Genomic DNA, 10,337 nt, shown 5'->3' on the forward strand with positions numbered 1-10,337 from the left:
GGACCGTTAGACATTCGAACGCGGTGTGCGTGGCTGACGAGTTGTTATTTTTGGCGTTTTTTCTTCGATCTTCACCCCGACTTCGGACGACGCAGGTCGGACACGAAATTACGAAGAGAGAAAGACGGAAGAAAGGAAGAAAACCTGAAGATCCGTCGAAGAAAATATCGGAAAACTCGTAGGTGCGGCATCGGTCGGACGATGAAGACCGTCTCCTTTCGGATGATCCTCTCGACGGACTTTCGGCCGTCCCGAAGGGTCCGGACGGCAACGGGACCCGTCGTCGACTCGTCCCGTTTCAACTTCCGCCGAAAACGATCGACCTGAACGTCGGAGAGGCGGTTCGCGGCATCCTGTTGTCGGAATTGCCTCGGTTCGAACACCAGGTCCTTTCTGTGCTTCGACCGTTTCGGAAGCGTTTGGCGACGCGAAGATGTCGTAAAATCGAGAAGGTGGCGCGGTATTCCGGGAAGAGATGGACCAATATTTCGGCGAACGAAATATGGATTCCCGGAATCGACGCGTCTACCCCGCACCGCCGACGTAAACCGTCGGTCCCGAATCGAAACCGTGACGACCCGGATTTAGGGCTGGTGGTTGGAGGGGCGTGTACCTGATTCGAAACCCACCGACGTTCCGAGACGAACTTCGCTATCTCCAGGGAAACTTCGGAAACCGAGTTCGGCCAGCTTGATCACACGGTGGCGATGGTGATCGAGGAAAGAGGACGATGCCATCACGCGGGCAACGATTCCGAGGCCTGCAATTTCTTCGACGGCGGACGCGGTGCGCGTTCAGTCTTCCGTCCGCAGTGGCGACTATTTTATAAAGACTTAGAAAATTTTTTTGTTCAATTCTCGTTCACGAGGTGCTCGAAGTGTACGTGTGTGAGCAAGTGTTTTTTCAATAATTATTATTAACTTTTAACGTTTTAACGTGAAAGATGGCCGACGTCGAAAATCAAACAGCATCATCGGTCACCACCGGTTCCGCTGCCACCCCTCAATCCCACGCGAAGAAAGAGAAAAAAGCGAAAAATCCCAGGGCGAAACCGTCCCATCCTCCGACATCCGAGATGGTAAACAACGCCATCAAGGGACTCAAGGAACGCGGAGGATCGTCTCTTCAGGCCATCAAGAAGTTCGTCGCCGCAAATTACAAAGTCGACGCCGAAAAGGTCGCCCCTTTCATCAAGAAATATCTGAAAGGCGCCGTGGCGTCGGGATCTCTGGTTCAGACGAAAGGTAAGGGCGCGTCGGGTTCGTTCAAGCTCGCCTCGTCCACCTCCGGTGGTGCCAAAGTCGCCTCCGCCTCCGACAAGAGGAAACCCGCTTCGTCCGCCGCATCCAAGACGAAAAAATCATCCGCCAAACGTACCGCCGTCGCGACGACTTCCGACAAGGCTTCCTCGAAGACAGCCAAAAAACAAGCCTCCCCCAAAGCGAAGAAGACTGCTGCCGAAAAGAAGAGCGCCGTCGCTGCCTCCGCCGCCGCAGCGAAAGCCAAGAAATCGGCCGCCTCCTCGGCAGAAAAGAAAACTAGAGCCGCCCCGAAACCCCGATCGCCTTCCAAAGCGAAGAAATCTAACAAGGCTGGTCCGACTAAAAAACCCAAAGCACCCAAACCCAAGACAGCCAAAGCCATTCCTGTCAAGGTGAAAAAGGCCGCTTCGCCGAAGAGGAAAAAGTGAGAAACGTGGATGGATACTCGACTCATGTTCGTTCGGCTGTGCCTCGTTCCGACGTCATCATCGTACTACCGGCAACGGGGCACGCACAAATGGCCCTTTTCAGGGCCACACGATAATCTACGACGAAAAAAAGAAATAAAACTATCCTTACGGCGAAACCAAATAAAATAGATAGCATCAGCTGGCAGGTAGGTGATGACAGGATGCAATAAAATTTTACGAACGACCGCAACCCAACCCGAATCGAGAGGACCGACCGATTATTGACATTTTTATTTTATTCATTTCCGGTTGAAGGGCGATATATTTTTTTTTTTGCCTGTAAAGTTTGAGGTTCTGAAAAGAACCGATTTTTTTGTTATAAAATTCGTGTTTCGTGTTGTTCTTCCGAAACACGATGTGGAAAAATTTAAGCGCGTTCACCCCGAATACGTCTGGCAAGTTGGATGTCCTTTGGCATGATGGTTACACGTTTGGCGTGGATGGCGCACAAATTCGTGTCCTCGAACAGACCGACCAAGTAAGCTTCGCTCGCTTCCTGGAGGGCCATCACGGCGGAGCTTTGGAAGCGCAAATCGGTTTTGAAATCCTGAGCGATCTCCCTCACCAAACGTTGAAAGGGAAGCTTGCGGATGAGCAACTCGGTACTTTTCTGGTAACGACGGATCTCACGCAGAGCCACGGTACCAGGTCTGTAACGGTGGGGCTTCTTGACGCCGCCAGTGGCGGGAGCGCTTTTCCTGGCCGCTTTGGTAGCCAGTTGTTTCCTGGGGGCTTTTCCTCCGGTGGACTTGCGTGCGGTCTGCTTGGTCCTGGCCATTTCGAATGAAACGAATGAAAAACAAAACTGACAATTATTAAAATCGACTCTGACGATCGTTAGACGTGCACGCGTCGAAAGGTAAACGGGTACTAAAAATTCCGCCATATTAAATTGTACTTTTATACGTGAACAAAGTCAACGGCTGACTTCGTCGATTGGTCGATGGTGAACCGTTGAATCTATATAAGGCTCCGTTAGTTGAAATTTTGCGGTAGTTGACTTCCTAGGGACGAGGTGTGCAGGTATTTTGTGTCAGTTGAAATAATCTGAAAAGATGACCGGTCGCGGTAAAGGAGGCAAAGGATTGGGAAAAGGAGGAGCGAAGCGTCATCGCAAAGTCCTGCGTGACAACATCCAGGGCATCACGAAACCCGCTATCAGAAGATTGGCTCGTCGTGGCGGCGTGAAACGTATTTCCGGTTTGATCTACGAAGAAACTCGCGGAGTCCTGAAAGTGTTCTTGGAAAATGTCATCCGAGATGCCGTCACCTACACGGAACACGCCAAACGTAAAACCGTGACAGCGATGGACGTCGTCTACGCTTTGAAACGTCAAGGACGCACCCTCTACGGTTTCGGAGGTTAATTTCCTGGCGCTCTTCACCGTTCGAGAAAACCAGAATAAAATACGAAATACAAAATCGGTTCTTTTCAGAACCACAAAATAAAAATAAGAGGAAAAAAAAGAAACATGATGTTCTTTCGAGAAACAACGGACAATTATTACTAACTGACTACCTGATAAATGTACCAAGATCGTAAACACCCCTTGCTTTCCTTTTGGCATTGCAGTCGTAAATGATAATAATACAAAAAGAAAAGATGCATCGGTCATTTTACGAAAAAAAAAAGCTATAGTGGCCCTGAGAAGGGCCGATATTTTGAGTTTTCGCCACGGAGATGGATCGATCGTTCGTTTAAGGTTTCTTCTCGGTTTTTTTGGGTAAAAGTACGGCCTGAATGTTGGGTAAGACACCGCCTTGGGCGATCGTAACTCCGGACAGGAGTTTGTTCAATTCCTCGTCGTTTCTGATGGCCAGCTGCAGATGACGCGGTATAATACGTGTCTTCTTGTTGTCACGGGCAGCGTTTCCTGCCAATTCTAGAACTTCGGCGGCTAAGTACTCCATGACGGCGGCCAAATAGACGGGAGCTCCTGCACCGACGCGTTCCGCGTAATTTCCTTTTCTGAGAAGACGATGTATCCTACCCACCGGAAACTGGAGACCGGCACGGCTCGAACGGGATTTCGCTTTTCCCTTCACTTTACCTCCTTTACCGCGACCTGACATTTTAAGTTCGTTCGTTAGACACCACGAGAAGTAATAAAACTGACGGACGGGACTCGTCGATTGTAAAAGCTGGTAGCTGTGCTTCGAATTTATAGCCTCCGTGATAGGAGAATAGGACGTGACGATTGGTGGGAGCCCGTTTTCAGGTGGGGTTCTGGTGAACACACTACCTATCAGAAAGGTGGTGGTGCAAAGTTAACGCACGCACACGAGTCAGAGCAGTTCGCGAGTTTGTTGAATCGAATTGAATTGAAAAATGCCGCCGAAGACAAGTGGTAAGGCAGCCAAGAAGGCCGGGAAAGCTCAGAAGAACATTTCCAAGAGCGACAAAAAAAAGAAGCGCAGGAGGAAGGAGAGCTATGCCATCTACATCTACAAGGTGTTGAAACAAGTCCATCCCGACACCGGTATCTCTAGTAAGGCTATGAGCATAATGAACAGTTTCGTGAACGACATCTTCGAACGTATCGCCGCTGAAGCTTCCCGTCTGGCACACTACAACAAACGTTCGACGATCACCAGCAGAGAAATTCAAACTGCCGTGCGTCTGTTGTTGCCCGGTGAGTTGGCCAAGCACGCCGTCTCCGAAGGTACCAAAGCCGTCACCAAGTACACCAGTTCGAAATAGATGTTTTTCGTTTTCGACACATTTATAAACGGTTCTTTTCAGAACCACAAAAACTCTCGAACAAAAAAGAAAAAGACGTGAAACAGCGATTTTTAATTAACTTTTATTATGTCATTATTATTATTATTAGGTTTCATGCATTATCGGTATTTTGCACCCATGCCTATCCAACTTGTAGTTATGTGGTTATTGTATTCGAAATAATTTAGTTGATTGAGGTTATGTTATGAATAAATTTCTATTTTGCCAGAATACAACTCTTCGGAAGAAGAAATCAAATAAACAATCGTACATCTGCTGAACAACCTAGTTGATGGTTGATGGATTTGCATTACCCAGCATATAGCCTAAATGTTCATCTTTAGTGAAATTAAAATTACTTAGCTTTTTTAAGAAAGAAAAAATTAGAACGAATTCTCATCGAAAAAACCGCGATTCCTACAAATGATACAGATGGTTTTGTAGTCGCGTATGTTATTGAATACAATGAGCCGACATTTTTCCGACTCTTTGTTTCATCGAAAACGTTGTTGACATTAGCAAGGAACGTTAAGGATTCCCTGAAACAGACAATTTCACTGTTTTGGAATAGCAGTATGTGCAAATGAGAGGACAGAAGACTTTGAAAAAAGGAGTGAACAAAACTGTACTTTAGTACAGAATGTTATGTTTATTTTAATTTCAATTGTTCCTGTTTTAATGAGATTTTTTATGTTCCTAAATCATTTTCTATTTTTTTTTTCATTAGAGAAGAGTTATTGTCGAGTTATTATCTCTACCTAGCATAAAAATTAAAATACTTTGCAACATTACGTTATTATACATTGCATATCTGACATAAAATACTTGCAAAAATTACTTAGCTAATTAATATTACGCATGACAACTCACATTATTTACTTTGCAAAACATTATAGAATACATAACAGATAATTGTGACCCTGTGTATTGTTCATTGGAATTAAAATAAAAAAAACGTGATTTCGTCAATCGCCGTTATTTGCGACTTCAGGCAACTGTCGCTAAGAGCTATTTTTGTTTCTCCGTTCAATTTCCCGATAAAATCGTCGACTTAGTTATTAACTAAGTTCTTCAGTTAGGTGGTATCAACAATACCACAATAGCCATGTTGCCGGAGTTTTTTGATAAAAGACTTGCTAGTTGGAATACAGAAAATATTTACCAAACACCTATTCACGATAATAAACCGGGGCACTATTGTGGGTTTTCGGTTGGTTTTATATTATATTAGGTACTCACCCTTCGTAACGTGTCTCCACGAAAAAACGTCACTTTCACACTAACCACCTTTCGTTTTAACTCTCGCGACGATAACTGAAATGTTGACGCGCGCCGGACAGATTCACGGACATACAACCACCCACCCACCCCGCGCCCCGGTTTCCGTCTGGACTGGTTCTGTCGTCCGAGTGAGTGCCAAAAATTAGCGTTCGTCTATTAAATGATTGTCGGATGATGATTATTGACGGACACTTTTATCGCACCCGATCACACTTTAGTTACTACCTACGTTTAGTATCGACGACGCATCGTTTCGATTATTGAAATTCGAATTGAATTTTTTTTTTTTCTAGTTTTCGACGTAGATTCGCGTGACACAAATATTATGAGCCTTTTTGGATCGATTTCGTGTGCATCACGCCATTTCTACGGGCGAACGTGAATGTGTGATGTTGACGTGATGGAAGCAACGTTTAGGCAATCCGCATTACGTATTACTATCAATTATATTTTAAACGAATGAAAACTTCAATTCAGAAGTGTGATAATCCCGATCCATTCAAGTTTTGTTAATTTTAGATTAAAAATGCGTGAGTATTGTACTATTGCTAACGATGCCAAAACATCGCATATTCAATGTAAAAAGAACAAGAGCAACGGGCCATTAAGTTAATTTAAAAATAACTCGTACCGGATAAGTCGAATACGTATCCAGGGAAAATTTATTAATTTTAAAATTGACCGGCGGAAACAGGTTCTCGCCTCCCACCACTTTTGTGTAGCGGCCGCCAAATCAATTTTGTTTTTATATAATTGATTCAAAAAATTGAAATTCACGCATAGTTATCTGTGCCTGAAGTGGGTCATTTTCATTGCATTGTTAGTAAGATCGAAACCATAGAAACCATACAAAACGCATACGACTATTTCTGTTTTTCATTTCACGCACTGTTTTTTATTAGTTACCTAGCAACATGGTCACTGCATTGAAACTTCAGAGTTCCTTCAAAAATTTGAATTTTTAATTTCAATTTTTTGAATCAATGATTTAATATAAAAATAACTATTGTGGAAAACAGCAAAAAATAAAATAATACCACTAATTGGCGGCTGGTCAGGATAGACCTAACGTTCGAAATTTAGAAAAATATTTTTTTTATTTTAATACTGTTACTTTTCTAATGAAGTGCGAAATAAGTTGTGCCCCATAGCTATCTTTTTTATTTTTCACTACGACAATTACAAAGTGTTGATATTCACAACTTTTCGTGAGCACTTCGATAGAAATGAACAAGAACGCAGGAAAATTCCACACCGAATATTAATATTCTGTCTTGGCCCATGTTTACTTTTATCTACCGCAAAACAAAATGTTCGGATTTGTCAGGGGTATTCTGATTTAAAAAAAGAAGAACATTTGACGAATATTTTAAGTCTCAAACGTTTGGAAAATAATGCAACAACAATTCATAGACTACAAAAAAGCCTATGATTCAGTACCACATTCATGGTTAATTAAAATTCTTAAAATTTATAAAATTAATATTAAATTAAATCACCTTCTTTATATGGATGACATAAAACTTAACAATAACTGAAAATCAATCAATATGTCGTGGTCATTACGAAAATTTAGAATATATAACTAAAGAAGGAGAAATCATTAAAAATTTAAATAAAGGAGAATTTTATAAATATTTAGGTATTAATCAATCAAATCAAATTAAATCTATTCTTTTGGTGTTATAAAATGGTCCAAAACTAATTTAAAGAATATAAATATTCAAACTAGAGTTCTCTTTACAAAATTTTGTAAACATCACCCCAAATCTGCTGTTGAAAGATTTAATTTACCACGCGAAAATGGTGGTAGGGGTTTTTCAAATCTAGAAATTCTACAACACAATCAAATTGCTTCACTAAAAAATTATTTTCTCAATAGAGCTCGTGATATGACACTATAGCAAATATAAAACAAAAGTCTTTACATGGGAGATATTTTAAAGAGCTGAGGGTTTTATATTTGCAATACAAGATCTTGCACCGTTTTGGCTCACAGCGAATATAAAAAACGTCATGATATATTCGCAAAAATTATACACATGAATTTAGCAGTTAAATTCAATTTATTAAAGGATACACAACCACATTACATTTATAAACCAGAAAGTTGTTTAGAAAATGACAATTACAAATTATATTTTGATCGCACAGTTTTAACTGACATTCACATTCAGCATAACAGACCAGACATTATTATTTTAAATAAACAACAAAAGCAAGCATATCTTTTAGATATAGCTGTTCCAAATTCACACAATATAACACAGACATATAATACAAAAATTAATAAATATATTATTATAATTTCAGCAACAGGAATAGTACCGCAATCTCTTTTTAAAAATTTAAAAATTTTGGACTTAGAGAACACATAAAACACAAAAAAGTCAAAATGTGGAGGCGAGACGCCGGTAATTATGTTGATAAGCACTGCACTACTGCCGCCGGGTGGAGGTGGGATACGAAAAGAAGATGCTCTCACTGCTCTCACTCACAATAAGTTCGGAAAAACCGAATTTTATTATCGTATTTAATTGACGTCACAGTTACTTTGGCGAAACAGGAGCTCGCTTTTCGAAGGCATGATGAAAAAGACAGACGAATCAATTTGATATATAAAACCTAACAGGAACGGCTGGTCCATGAGGTCATTTGGGTAATGACCCCCTAAAAAATAAAGGTTTTACCCAACACCAGCCGCGACTGCAATGTACACAAGACTATGACTGCTACATATTATGTTATTTCAACCAAATCAGAAGTACAATAATTTTGAAAAGTAAGTGCAATGTATACTTCTAAATCTATCTAAATTTATTAATATGTAATTTTTTTCAAAACTATCGATCTTTCTTTGAAACATTTTCAATTCACAATTCACTGTTGGAAGCGCTGTACTTTTTAGTATAAATACGTATACGAAAAATTAAAATAATAGTTGAATTAACACATCGTTAAATGTTACGAGGAACATAGTTTTTTGGATTACACAGCAAAATCTTGGAATTTCAGTCCGATATTACTCCATTGAGTCTTTGGACTCACAAATAAATACCTCGAAAAGCCGACAAACATCTGTCTAGAACTTTTCTAGTAACCAGAGGGTATCGTAAACGACCCGTGTTTAGACCTCTTTCGTGAAAGTGACCGACCGCCGGCGCCGCTCGATTTCGTCATAAATCTCAGCCGTACCCCCCACGATAATTGACAAGTCTGTCATACAGCCCTACCATTTAAAACCTTTATTCTCTTCGTTTTAAAAATAGTTTCGCATGGTTTTTCTCTCTTCTCGTTTTACAATGGTCCAGTGACTAATAAATGAGTGTTGTGTTATGAGTTTGTTCGAGCTCAAAAAAACGTGGTTCGAAATTGTTTAACGTTTAACGAATGGTAAGTTATTCTAGTTTTTATGTTGGTCTTAACGTGTTAGGGGCCAAGAATACAACATTGTCTGTCCATTATAACATAGAACTGATATGTTGAATTCAGATCTCTAATTATTTAAAAACCAAAAAAATAAAGCAGCAGTCAAAGTGGCATGTACGCGTAACCTAATATATATTTTTTTTACATTAAAAGATCGCCGTCTTCCTCGTCGCACTTACGACATTTGCATATGTTATCTTTGTTAAACTCACGGAAGGAATATAATGAACCGGTCACCCGTCCAAGTGCTGACCGCTGCCCGCGTGGCTTACCTTCGGTGATCGAACGACAACCTTTACCGTTTGACGAGTTTTTATTCTGCAATTGTTTACAATTAATCGACAAAAAAAATTGTTTTCTTAATTATCTAGTACTTAAAGCTATGAATCTACATTATACGGGTCTGTGCATGTTTCCGAATACCTGCACGAAAAACAAATCGGTTCGGTGGTTGCTATGGATTTCAAAAAAAAACAAAAAGTGTTGGGGGGCAACGGCACGCGGTGTTCCCAAGCGGTCACCCATCCAAGTACTGACCGCGCCCGACGTTGCTTAACTTCGGTGATCGGACGAGAACCGGTGCTTTTCAACGTGGTATGGCCGTTGCCGTGGTGTTTAGGTGTGATCGTTGGTGTAAAATATATTGCTTTTAACATTCCGATGCACGAATATGAACATCAAAACGCGATGCGTTTCGTTTCCGTATGCACTTACCCTCTGACGACCGACGTCGGACCGAACTAACGGGAAATCCCACAACAACCACCACGTCACGCTCTAACGACAAGAGAGACTACTAGACGGACTGGCGATCTCCCGCGTCGCACATTTTTCGACCGCCGGCGGCGGTGGAAAATCCAGAATTTCACCCCACCTACCGCGCTGCTTGCTCCGACGACGACGAGATTCCCACATTTGGATCGACCGAAATATGTAAGTAATATCAGGAAGTTCCGATTTTCGAGAGGAGACCTGTGTTTCTATTTACCTATCTATAATAATTATCGTTATAATCATCATATCATTATTATTATTATTAACATTATTATTTATTACCATTATTATTATTATTATTATTATTTATCGTCCCTCGGATTCGGCGATCTTCGAAAATCCAAGTTGGACCGTTAGACATTCGAACGCGGTGTGCGTGGCTGACGAGTTGTTATTTTT

General features: G+C 41.3%; 1 non-coding gene across 1 annotated transcript; it reads right to left on the reverse strand.

The window, feature by feature from the left end:
- Positions 1 to 9,652: 9,652 nt before the first annotated feature.
- On the reverse strand, positions 9,653 to 9,772 carry LOC138140893 (5S ribosomal RNA). The gene has a single exon (XR_011162804.1). It is a non-coding gene; the product is annotated as a 5S ribosomal RNA (ribosomal RNA).
- Positions 9,773 to 10,337: the final 565 nt, after the last annotated feature.

This window comes from Tenebrio molitor, unplaced genomic scaffold (assembly GCF_963966145.1).
Source record: "Tenebrio molitor unplaced genomic scaffold, icTenMoli1.1 SCAFFOLD_53, whole genome shotgun sequence".
Classification (NCBI taxonomy): Eukaryota; Metazoa; Arthropoda; class Insecta; order Coleoptera; family Tenebrionidae; genus Tenebrio; species Tenebrio molitor.